The 12,464-nt window shown below is 38.2% G+C and overlaps 1 protein-coding gene across 2 annotated transcripts in view; it reads left to right on the forward strand.

The window, feature by feature from the left end:
• Positions 1-5,240: 5,240 nt before the first annotated feature.
• Positions 5,241-12,464, forward strand: part of LOC111873097 — a 53,597-nt gene continuing 46,373 nt past the window's right edge. Inside the window, exon 1 of one of the 2 annotated variants that reach the window (XM_023867510.2) lies at positions 5,241-5,447. The gene's annotated coding sequence lies outside the window, so the exon portion shown is untranslated. The remainder of the gene's footprint in view (positions 5,448-12,464) is intronic. The other variant, XM_023867509.2, reaches the window with a different exon arrangement.

Here is a 12,464-nt window from a genome sequence, read left to right on the forward strand (position 1 = left end):
GCATAGCTTCACGCTAGTTTAATTGTCTCTAAAACCGTCAAGGCTTCCGAAGAAAGCTCGCTGGACATAAAATACAGTTTCATTCCTGCCTATAACATTCGGTTGAAAGATTGTTCTGTCAATCTTGAGATACTCGCAGACTCCCACGAGGATATTTCGGGAAGTATTCGTCGAACGTGACCGATGTGAATGAAAATTAAATTCATCTACGAATTTCGTAAAATTCCCCTGAAAATCAATCCAGAGTTTTTCCGGCTGTTTCATGCATACAACTGCACGGATGATTTGGACAAATTTAATAGGTCCTTCGCGGGGTTTCAAACGCGCCTGAAGAATTATCAGAAATGATTATATTATGTTGTCAGTCACGTGATCTATAATCTATCAGATAAGAGCAGCAATAAATAAGAGAGAAAAGAGAAGATGTAAGTAATATTTATGTAAACTTAATTGACTGTTTTAATTAAAATGTAACTAAATATAAGTGAATTATTTAAGGAGTGCATAATGCAACAGCCTGGATTTAAGGCAGTGCGGTTCTATGAAGATTAGATATTGACTAAATTAAGTAAGCAAATAATGAAAAACAGACATTGTAAAGGGACAAAAGATAATTTTATGAAAATTTATAATATATTTGGAATACAATTCATGTAAAGTGAGGCAGAACACATACAAAGTTTGAAACAAATGTTGATATTAAAGAAACTGCGATAGTGCAAGGCGAAATGAAGTATTCCATTTTATAAACATACGGAATGATAGCAGCTGAGGAAATTAAGATGTAAACTAAACTAAAAAGTGAGATAATGATGAACATTGTATGGTTATCTACCTTGCTGAATTAAACTCGTTTTAACCCTTCCCATCTTATTGCTTATTTACATTTCAGAATGCCGATCACAGTGGCCTCGCATCAAATGCCTTCGTCCGCTGAGATAATGGGATCGTGTGTTCGAATTCCACTCGAGGCATGGATGTCTGCTCATGTTTCTTCTGTGTTTGTATTGTCCTGTGTAGGTAGCGGCCTTATGACGGGGCTGATCACCTGTCTAAGGATTCCTATAAGATTCGTATTTCCAGATTAATTTTGGTGAGAAATAGGCCAGAGAGTTTGGCACGAACGGTAGAAGAAAATGGCCTCAAAGTGATTGGCATTCGTGCAAGAATTTGAGAACCCTGTTGGACATGAAATAATCAGTCTTGCTTTTCAAGTTAAAAAAAAAATACATCTTCTACCTTACTGCGTTTTGCAAGTCAATGGTTTGGGTTAGAAGACCTTCAAAAAATCATTTCTGCTCGCACCCCGTGGGCATGCGTTGTCACTCCCTACATCTGCTACGTAAGGACAGTCGTGTAAAGGTTCGGCCACACAGAGCGCTACGCTATGTTCGCTACGTACGCTACGTACGCTGTGTACACCCTGCGACCAGGTAACATAGGGAACATAGCGTACGTAGCGTACGGAAGTCTGTGTGGCCAGTCACATTGGCAATAAAGGGAGATATTTTTCTTTGTATAGCGAACATAGCGTACGTAGCGCTCTGTGTGGCCGAACCTTAACTGTTGGTTATTTAGTTGGTTGGTTAATTTGTATGAAGGATGATGAACCATTGTCACCGACTGATATTTCGGTTATCGCCGGCAATTATACGAGTTTTTGTCAATAGGCCTATTAATATTTGAAGCCACGAGATAAATATAATTCAATACATTAATATTACATATGTATAATATTTGAGGTTTTCAAGGCGGTGGCTATGAAAAATGCCGTCTTCTGGGATGTGGCGCCATGCAGATCTTGTGTGAACTGGTGTTCCTCCGAAACATCGGTTCACTCAAGATCTACACGGCGCCACATCCAAGAAGACAGCATTCTTGAATAATCCATATATGTTTAACGCATTATACAATTATACGTCTAGTAAACTACCCCTGTGACAGATAGTTGCAAGAAAACTGTTATTTTATTCTGGAGGTCGTCTCTTACGAAATATTTTCGTTCATGAATACAGATTCATGTTCAAGATGTGATCTCAGAAAGGAAAGAAATGTCGTTTATGTTGCTCTAAAATAACCAGACATAACGCATAATCAAAGATCTTAAGAAGTGTCTAAAATTATGTAATGGCATATATAGCGTCATGAGATCCGTCAGAGTCTTACTGGAAGAAGGAGGACATCTTATTGATAAGTAACTTTGGATGTAAAATTGACACGAGGCATCGGAAAGGGTCGTCGCCCCTTATCTACATTTGTGTACAATATTGATTCAGGGGATGGACGGACAGCCACGTGTAGCTCGACAGTACAACTAAGATTTTGAAGACGAAAAAGAATTGTTTACAAAACTTTAAATTTTCGGAAGCTATCGACGCATCTGAGGCCTATCAAATGTTCTAAATATATCGTGACATGATGGCTGATGAAGTCAGCCATTGCTTGATAACGACTCGTTAAACAAATTTCCGCGACAACGAATAAACATGCAACAATAAAGCAGATATTGGAAAAGCTGTATTTTTTTTTGTCCGACCTCAGGCTATACAGCGAGTTGTCGTCTGCAGTTGCAGTTAGTAGTGGTTGATGGCCAGCGAGAGCCATGGATGACCGGTGATAGCCGATGAGTAATCATTGATGGCTAGTGATGCTACAAGTTTGTTGAGATTCGACAGTTGGACTAATGAGTTAGCTGTGAAACCGTCGCCAGCCGGTAAGGACGTGAACATGGAAACTGAGGAATCTAAATTGTTAGGAGCCGTAGCCTAGCAACAGCTAGTGAAGTCAAAGTGATGAAACTTAGTATGCTGTAGTGAGAAGTCGAGTGCGACAACTTTAAAATTACTTGTAGTTACGATTTATGAGTTCAGTAAATCAAATTTCAAATCCAAACTCTGTGTCTAGTCACAACACGTGACAGTGTTTGGTTTTGGTTATTTAACTACTTTGTTACATGATTCGCTTTTGTCACTGAAACAGATTTTATTGCTTGAGTTCAGTAGGTTAATGCTCGCCTTCGAGATAGGAAGGGTGACTTTCTCCCTCCAAAACTTTGTAATCTCTCTTACAAAAAGGCTGATATCATTAAAAAGAATTAGTTACGACTTTCACCCACAAAATCAGCACATGCGGGGGGCTCGTGGCCTTGCTCAGGAATGTACACAAATTGGCAGAAAACGATCGGCCCTGCTGGTGAATTAATTTTCTACTTAATCAATAACATTCTCTGCTAGAGAAGGAGAGATCATCTGCACTTAGACCTACGTGACCAGCAGAAACTGGTTTCACTTATCGTCTGGCCCCTTCAATTTTTTTACTTATTTGTTGCACAGACTGAATCGTGATAGCTAAGTCAGTAATCCGACTAACTGCAGACTAAAATCCGAGGTTCAAATCACGGATGTTATGTTAGCACGCTTTCTCTTCATCACTGTTCTAGTGAAGCTCCTCAACTGGTGGATACCGTTCCAGCAGTTGGGTGTAGCGATGTAATTTCATTCTAAAGTTACAGACTATTTCATACATATACTTGAAGCCTGTAATTGAAGAGACCCTCTTGTCGAAGGTTGTGTTAAATAATATGTAATCTATAAATCGCTACAAATTTGTTTCCTTGCATGGATCAAGTTTACTGAGGGCGTTTGAGAACAGGGTGTTGAGAATATTTTGACCGAAGAGATATGAAGTGACAGGAGGTTACAGAAAACAGCATAATGAGGAGCTTCATAACTCGTACTCTTCTCCAAGTATGAGGTGGGCAATCATGTAGCACGAATGGGCAGAGGAGGAATGCGTATAGGATATTGGTGAGAAAACCAGAACGAACGAGACCACTGGGAAGACAAAGGCGTAGGTGGATGGACAATATTAAAATGGGCCTTAGAGGGATAGGATTGGATGGTATGGATTGCATTGGTCTGGCTCAGGATAGGTACCAGTGGAAGGAACCTTCGGGTTCCGTAAAATGCTGGGAAATTTTTCAGTAGCTCCAGAATTTGCGGTTCCTCAATAAGGGCTCAGCTCCATGAGTAAGTGAGTAAGTAAGTAAGCATGGATCAAGTTTATGCCAGTAGCCAATCCTCGTCTAGAAGCCAGGTGATGCGGAAGTACAACGGCAGGACCTAGTGATACTCAAGAGTCATATTGTCTATTTCTATTTTCACGGAAAGGCATGCACGAAATCACAGTTTTTGGCCTATAGTCCAGCGGTTAATCTACTCGTATCCTTATTCAATTATATGTACACCGTCAATAATGCAACAATTATATTTAAAATAAATAAAATATAATGCACCTAAAACATGTTCTTCACTAAAAGTGTAGTTTTAATACTTCAAAATGTTATTAAATGTTATAAAATGTCATTAAGACACTGCATGTATATCGTATACACTGAGAGTGACTAGTAAATACTTTAGAATGTCTTTAATTTATATCATATGTTCTCTCTACTCATATCCCTGTCCTGGTGCACACGAAGCTAACAAAATCTGACAATTCATAGAGCTGAGATCTAGACTATTTNCCTACCTCCATGAACTTCTCCGTTCACTTCGGTTTTTCTAGGTCTTACACATTCAGTAGGACTCCTTGGGCGGGTGATCAGCTCGTCGCAAGGCCTACCTGTACACAAACACAGAAAAACGCACACACACACACAAACAAACTAAACATCCATGCCCTGAGTGGGATTCGAACCAACGATCCCGGTTTCCAAACGAGCGAAGACAGTACATGCCTTAGACCCCTCGGCTACCATGACCGGCGCTTTTTATTAATTTTCCAAGTTAATTCTAATTATCTGATTAGTAATATTGTTTGTTGGCTCAGGGTTTCGAATAATAGGATTTTGTTAGCATACCAAGCGAAAGTATATATAATTGTGTCTCTGTTTTACAGTCCACTGTCACTTCTTATGCAGTAATCCTCACTTTAGAGTTTGCTCTATTCTGCTGTCTACAAATTTCATAGTAAAATATTTGTAGATACGTACAAATGCATAGAAATAAACAAGTACACTGATTATAAAATGCGATAAATATGTATATATGAGACATCTTGGTCACGTCTGCGGACCTCTGCCCCCTAGTGTTGTAGTAAACCATGGCCCACTTTAATGCGAAGCTTCAGCAAGTGGGATGAACTTCGCTCCCGAGCGTTAGAGTGGTCTCTGGCAGTGCATGACAAGTAAGTGCCTTCACGAGTCGTCGGTCGGCAGACAAAATTATCTCCGTTCGTAGTAATACAGGCGAAGAAGTCCCCATCCAATGATCCCAGTAATCCAGAATGCTTAATATAAACACATCCACTGCTACAATATTATTAACTATAATTGTAATAGTAAGACAGTCAACATATTACGTCATCTGTGGCACGAAGGTTTTCGTGGAGAGCGATAAAACTAGTATCTTCTTATCTCCTCAGCGGCGATACGCGATTGAACCAAGGTATGTGATAAATATTTGTTACTGTTCAAGCATGTCTGGGCCAGTGCCTGTCCATGGGTTCATTACGTGCTATAGACCTCATATAAACATTATGACACATTTATCATTCTGCTGTGTGCTCTGTTTACTCTCCGTATCACGGCTTCTACCTGTTTCAAGGTTTATAAGAGTTCCTGCTTTCTGTTAGAGATCTGTGGCACATTTTTCTCTTGCGTTCACATTGGTAAACCAGGCCGGTGATTCGGTTTGTAGACATTCTCCAGCGGCTGTAGAAAATTATTTTGTTAGGTTCTTTTATAATGTATTCATTTAGTTTAATAATTTTCAGTATATTGTGACACTTGTGTGGTTTCCCAGTTTTGACTTCTGCGTTCTCATTTTTTCTTTCGTTAACGTCCAGAATTCGGATCCATAGGACCTTCGTATAACCACACTTGTGTAGAACTTTATGTAAACTTTAAAGACTAATATCGTCTGGGATATCACTCCGTGTAGTCTGATAGAAACGTACCGAATTTTTGGAGAAGCGTACTGCCTCCATCTTCAGGGTCACAGAATAAGCCGCCAAAGAAGCCAAAATCAGAGCATTCCAGTTTGTTTATGTAGATATGCATTCCTCATTTATCACACTGATGCTCTTTGTTGAGTTTTTTTGCTCCGAGTGCATGAAGTGAGCGCGTGTACGGAATGCTGTGTCTGTACGTTTTTGTCTCCCTGCCTGCATTTGTCATTCCATAAACGACTTCATGAAATATGTTACTTTTAGGTCTTTACATAATTTAGTTTACATGAAACTAAACGGAATTTATCGATTTTCTAAAAAGAGGAACATGGTATAAAATTATATCACATCAAATATATAACTTGTGTTACTTTAAGCAAATTTCGCTATGCAAAGAAAATTTATTTATAATTTTGTGCAGTGTTATGTCTGATGTGAAATTATATTGGGAACAGTATGCCTTTGATTAATGGATTTCAAGGCTGTAAGGCATGAAAAGTGGCAAATAATGGACTCATATAATATGTACATTCCATCAGAATATATTTTTCCTCTTTTAACTTTATTCTGTCAGTTTGCATTGTTCACGGTTCTTTTAGCCATTGTTGGCCATTCCTGTTCGGCCAAAAAGAAATGTGCCAACTCCCTATTATCGGAAGAAGTCACACTGGAAGTTATACCCGTATATTATCTTTGTTTCTGCAACTTCTTATTTTGTACTCAGTAATTCCAGGCGAGGCAGTCCATCAGTAACCTTATCCAAACTATTTTCTTTTTAGACCTAAGAATATTACAGTAGCATTTACCTTTGCTTATGAGAAAACTATAGTAAGAAAATATCCACTGAATTTCTCATAGTAAGATTTTATATGCATGATGTAATATATACTTACTTACTCATGGAGCTGAGCCCTTCTGGAGGAGCCGCCAATTCTGCAGCTACTCAAAGTTTTCCCAGCATTTTATGGAACCTATCCTGAGCCAGATATATCCAATCCATAAAATCCCATCCTATCTCTCTAAGATCCATTCTTAATAATACGTGTATATGGATTCAGAAATTTCCAATTTTCATAGGTTCCACTATAGTCCAAGTGGTATATGCCTGTATTCAATTATGTATTTGCAAAACTCACTTCTGTAAGGAAAATGCTTGAATGAGCCCCTTCTCTCCCATAGAGATTTTATAAGTTCGTTGCAAGAAGCTCAAGGAGCGTTTCATATAAGAAGCTATGTTCAATTTGGTAGTAGATGAGTTTTATGTAGAAGTTTTCTGGGCGAATTTAATTTAATTCTTTTACGTCACACGTTCTCTGAAGCTCAAATTGAACTCTATAAATGCTCTGAAATATAAGCATCATACAGCAGATTTTTCCTGTAAATTTCGTTTGAGATATTTCTAGATAAGGTGAATACTTAACAAAATAAAAATATAGTTCATTTATTTCTTTATACTGTGTTTTTGCATAGTTTTGTATCAATAGATTTGTGTCAGTGGTAAATAAACACCAAGGCCAGTGAGCCAAGCAACATTTAAAAGAGCACAGCTGGAAAGTGTGTGTCAGGAGCATACACGTATATTTCGATTTTTATATGTGTTTAATAAATTCAATATTAACGTCCCCTCAGACTTTATTTAATGTGAATCGGCTCTATACCCAATAATAACTAATCTTTTGTGACTGTTTGAATTCATGAATGACCAAAAGAACAAACATTAGCGCATTGCATTAATTTCTGTTTAATATAATCATAATACAGTATTACTTCAATGTAAGACGCCCTCGAATTTAAGACGCATCCACTTCTTGAATGTGGGATTTATGAAAAAAGGTAGAAAGGTATACATTCCTCGAATTTCAGACACACCTTATTTTTTCAATAGGTAAAAATGTGTAAAGTGTACTTCTTATATTCGAAGTAACACGGTACGTGGTTAAAGCCTCCGAGAATATTTATGTATGTAAGACTAAAGAAGAATTGTATACTCCGGTGGTCCTATTTTCAAATACTTTCATTGGCCTTGAATTTCACATACTCCAGGTACGAATCTCTTTCAGCAACGTAACTGCGCACACACTGCATACAACCGTAAACAGTGTTCATATTTGAAGAAAGCAGTCTTCTGGGATTTGGCACCGTGTATATNAATAACTGCGCACACACTGCATACAACCGTAAACAGTGTTCATATTTAATCACAGGTTCTTGTGAACAGTAGTGAACCGCCATATTCCGTAAGAGTGTAGCTCAGATTTAATTTTATTATCTACTGGTTTCGGTTTCCAGATAGAACTAATTTGACTTGTATTGTATATGCTTCATCAAATTAATTCGAATGAATGTACATAGATATGAAGTCAATTCACAGAACTAGCCGTCATTGCAGTATTTACTGTTTATTGTTTCAGATTCGCATATTTCAGTTTCAAATCATTTGGCTGCATGCCATTTTGAACACTATCTAATTTTTGAGGAAGGTAAAGATAAAGTTGTCCCTGTGCTTAACTAATTAATCACTACGCCATGAAGGCGTATGGCGGAGTAGATGTAGATATCCATATCTTCTTGACCTCAGCACTAGTTGGAGGTGAGTGGTCACATTTACGCCCCTGCCGCTTTACCCCCGGGGAAAGAACCCCCGGTACTCGCTGGATAGGAGGTTGGGTGGACTCCAGAGCCTGTTTGAACGACGTGGAGAAGAGAAAATTCTTGACCCTGCCGGGACCCTAACTCCGATCCCTCGGTCGTCCAGCCCGTAGACAATCGCTACACCGACTGCGCTATCCATGTTCACGATATACGAATATTATGTGATAAAAATATATTGGTTGAAAACGAAATGAGGAGATCAATATATTCCTTCCTGTTAAGAATTAATGCGCGTCTGTTGGGAGGAATTGTTTGTTGGGAACTCGAATGGTAATAACTGACAATGATTACAGAACTAATGTTTGCGAGGTCACATTTCTGTTCCACACGCGACTAGCTATCACTGCTGCTAAGTATTTTTATTAATAAATAACGTATTAACAAGCACGAAGTTAGCGGTGAAACGCACTGGGTTATACGAAATAACACCCACAGCCTAACTGTGGGAAAGAGGGCGATCCAGTCGTTCTTCATAGGTCACATCCTTTTCATGATATTCAGGGGCGACTGACCATTCCGCGTCTGCTGGAACACGTCCCGGTTCTGCAGCCATGCTCTTCGCTACAGAATTGCCTCAGCTCATCAGGTGGGGAAGCAACGACATTGTGAGTTTCGGTCGCATAGACTGGGGCATTTTACTTTCATCAAATCGATTCTCTTCCACCAGTAATGTCAAATATAAATTCTGCTGGTTATCCTGTACACTGTAATCACATGACGAACATCGACCTCTACAGCAATCTGTAATTTCTATACACTGTTTTTTTTTTATCAGAGTTAGAGTTCTTCGTTCGTTGAAAATTCTAGTACTAATTACTCAATATTTGCTCTTGTATGTTTTACACTAGCTTCGATTCGGCCTTCAACGAAGTTCGCACAAGGACTGTCATTAATAATAAGATCTTGTTTTGTATCTTAACATGAAGATAGCCAACTGATCCTATGAAAATATGCAAAGTATGAATATTTGAGAAGGGCAATAATTTTAAAATTTGATTCAGGAGCAAATTAAAGCAGTTTGAATTCGGGTAATCATTACTGTCATTCATTTCAGAAAATTTATTTTTCTCACCTGCTGTCTAAAAACGTAATAATCAAAATATGCAAAACTATAATTTTATCTGTAGTTTTGTATGGGTGCGAAACTTGGTCTCTGATATCAAGGGAAGAACACAGACTGAGAGTATTTGAGAACACGGTGCCGAGGAAAATATTTGGATCAAAGAGGAATGAAATAGTAGGAGGTTGGAAAAAACTGTAGAAAAGGAGCTTCATAATTTATACTCTTCGCCAAATGGAATTAAAATGATCAAGTCAAGGAGAATGACACGGGCAGGGCTTGTAGTACGTATGGCAGAGAAGAGGAACGCATGTAGGATTTTGGTGGTAGGACCAGGAGAAAGGGACCACTGGGAAACCCTTGACGTAGGTGGGAGAATAATATTAAAATGCTTCTTCGAGAAAGTGGCTAGGATGGTATAGAGTTTAAGTAATCTGGCTCAGGATAGGGACCAATAGAGGGTTCTTGTGAACACTGTGATGAACCTTCGGCTTCGTAATATGCTGGGAAATTCTTCAGTAGCTGAGCGACTGACAGCTTTTAAAGAAGGGTTCAGCTCCACTGAGTTAGTTGTCATATGCTACAAAATCACAACAGGAAGGGCTAGCGGTGACACCTAGACTTGTATCTGAGAGGTACTCAATTTGAATCTCGAGCGAAACATAGGCTACTTTGACAGGTTTTTCTTGGTTTTCTTCAGCCCATCCAGGCAAATGCCGGGATAACACATCGATTACGTCACTACTTCTTTCCAGATCCTTTAGAAATCCTAATTAGGCGGTCATCCTATCATTTAACTCTATGTAACTCCTACATATACTAATTTTTAATTGCTCATCCAGCCCATTCAGGACCCAGGCCTCTGATTCAGTACCCTAATCATTTTCACGGAAGGTAGGACGCCTTGGACGAGTGATCAGCTCTTCACAAGGCCTCTACCTAAACACAAGAGAACACAAACAGAATAAACACAAAAATACATAAAATCCATCTTCTGAGTGAGATTCGAACGCACGATCTCAGCGTCCGAGCAATCGAAGACAGTTCATGCCTTAGACCGCGCGGCTACTGACAGACACTAATAGCATCGTATATTAACCCGCAGAAACCGTACGATTAATACAAAGAGAACTAATTATTTACAGGCCTTTAGGATTTTCGGTCCATGTGATCAAGTATTTCACTGTACATAAAACAAAATTTTCCCCATAGCTGCCAAAATAAATCTCTTATTCCATCCAAATATCCCTACGTGCCCTAAACAGTGCATACTTTCTGTAACAGATTATCTCGTCTGCCTTATTAAATAATTTACAAATTCTTTTTGCGAAATAATATCGCTCACGAAAATGAAACTTTCTCTCTTTATGATAGCTGATAATTCACTTTTACACTCAATCATAGTATACATTTTTATTTATGTATCATTGAAGATTCGACCATTCACCATAAGATAAACGTCTGCCATTTAACTAAAAAATTGTACATAATCGATAGGGCGCAATAATTTATATCCTCGGACACGATCACAGATTGATTCTTAAATCTGAATATCCCTTAATATTATGAAAGTTAAAAGATGGCACACACAATTTTTCAAATTTAGAGAAAAATAATTGCAGTATAGTTCTTCCTTAGTTTTACAGAGTTGACTTCTTCAGGTGTTCTTACAAAAAAATGAACTCCTTATGTAGAGGTGATATCTTCCCGTTCGTGCATGTGCTAGTATCTATACCTACACCATTGGACAGATATTCATAAAATTCTGTACAAGCAAACTTTCACTAAAAGATGTCGGGCAATTCATATTTGCAACCATAGTGATCATAACAAAGCCTGGTTTATGTGGGGTCACAAATGCTGTTTCCGTGCGTCCCAAAACCAGTTCCGCAGATGTTGAAATCTGAGGTAGAAGATTACTGCCAAACTTTGTCGGATAGTTGCTACTTACAGAAAGATTGATGCATAATAAAATATAATCTACTTAGGGACATAAATGGAATATACCACGAATCCTTTAAGCCGTTTCACATAATCTGTTGAAGTTCGATACTAGAGGCTTCCACCAAAAGCTGCCAGACAAGTCCGATTGTCAGCCATTTTATCCATAATAAAGCCTAGCTTGCATATGGTCACAAATGGAAATTTCCATATAGTCTACAAACCCAGTACCAGATTTTGTTGAAATTCGAGTCGAGAAATTTTCACTAATTTGTATTTCATTGTTCCTGTCTGTAAGTAAGCTTAGTAAATTTCAGAGACTGTCGTTGGTAATTTCGTATACTAACTCCAAAAGACTACACCTTTCTCAGCCCTATTATTTTACTGCGAATTTGAATAAGTTATCCTCGTAGCTTACAGTCAACACTTGCAAATTTGATCGTTTTCACAATCCGTTTCGACGTCGATGCATACCTTCAGGTAAATCCTAAAGTGTGTATATATAGCGTCATTATCAAGTGAGCTATTGGATGTTTGTGTTGCTTCATCATTAGGTAAACCCAGTAGCATTCACGCCGATATCAAGACGCTTCGTGATAATTACAAAAAGGAAAATATATACATGTTCGCTCTGTTATGTAAACGACTTAATTATCACACAATGGAAAACTGGTAATTAATGTCCATTGTGGCAAAATTTAAAGTATCCCAAAAAGAATGGTAACACATTTCCTCCAAGGATGTTAATTATATCAAAACATACGTATAAAAATATAAGAAAAATTAGTCGTGGTTCCACACATTTTTATCTGAAACGTTGTTTGATTAAAATAAAATCTTACAAATTTCGTCCATGATATGT

Source organism: Cryptotermes secundus, unplaced genomic scaffold (genome assembly GCF_002891405.2).
Source record: "Cryptotermes secundus unplaced genomic scaffold, Csec_1.0 scaffold120, whole genome shotgun sequence".
Taxonomy (NCBI): Eukaryota; Metazoa; Arthropoda; class Insecta; order Blattodea; family Kalotermitidae; genus Cryptotermes; species Cryptotermes secundus.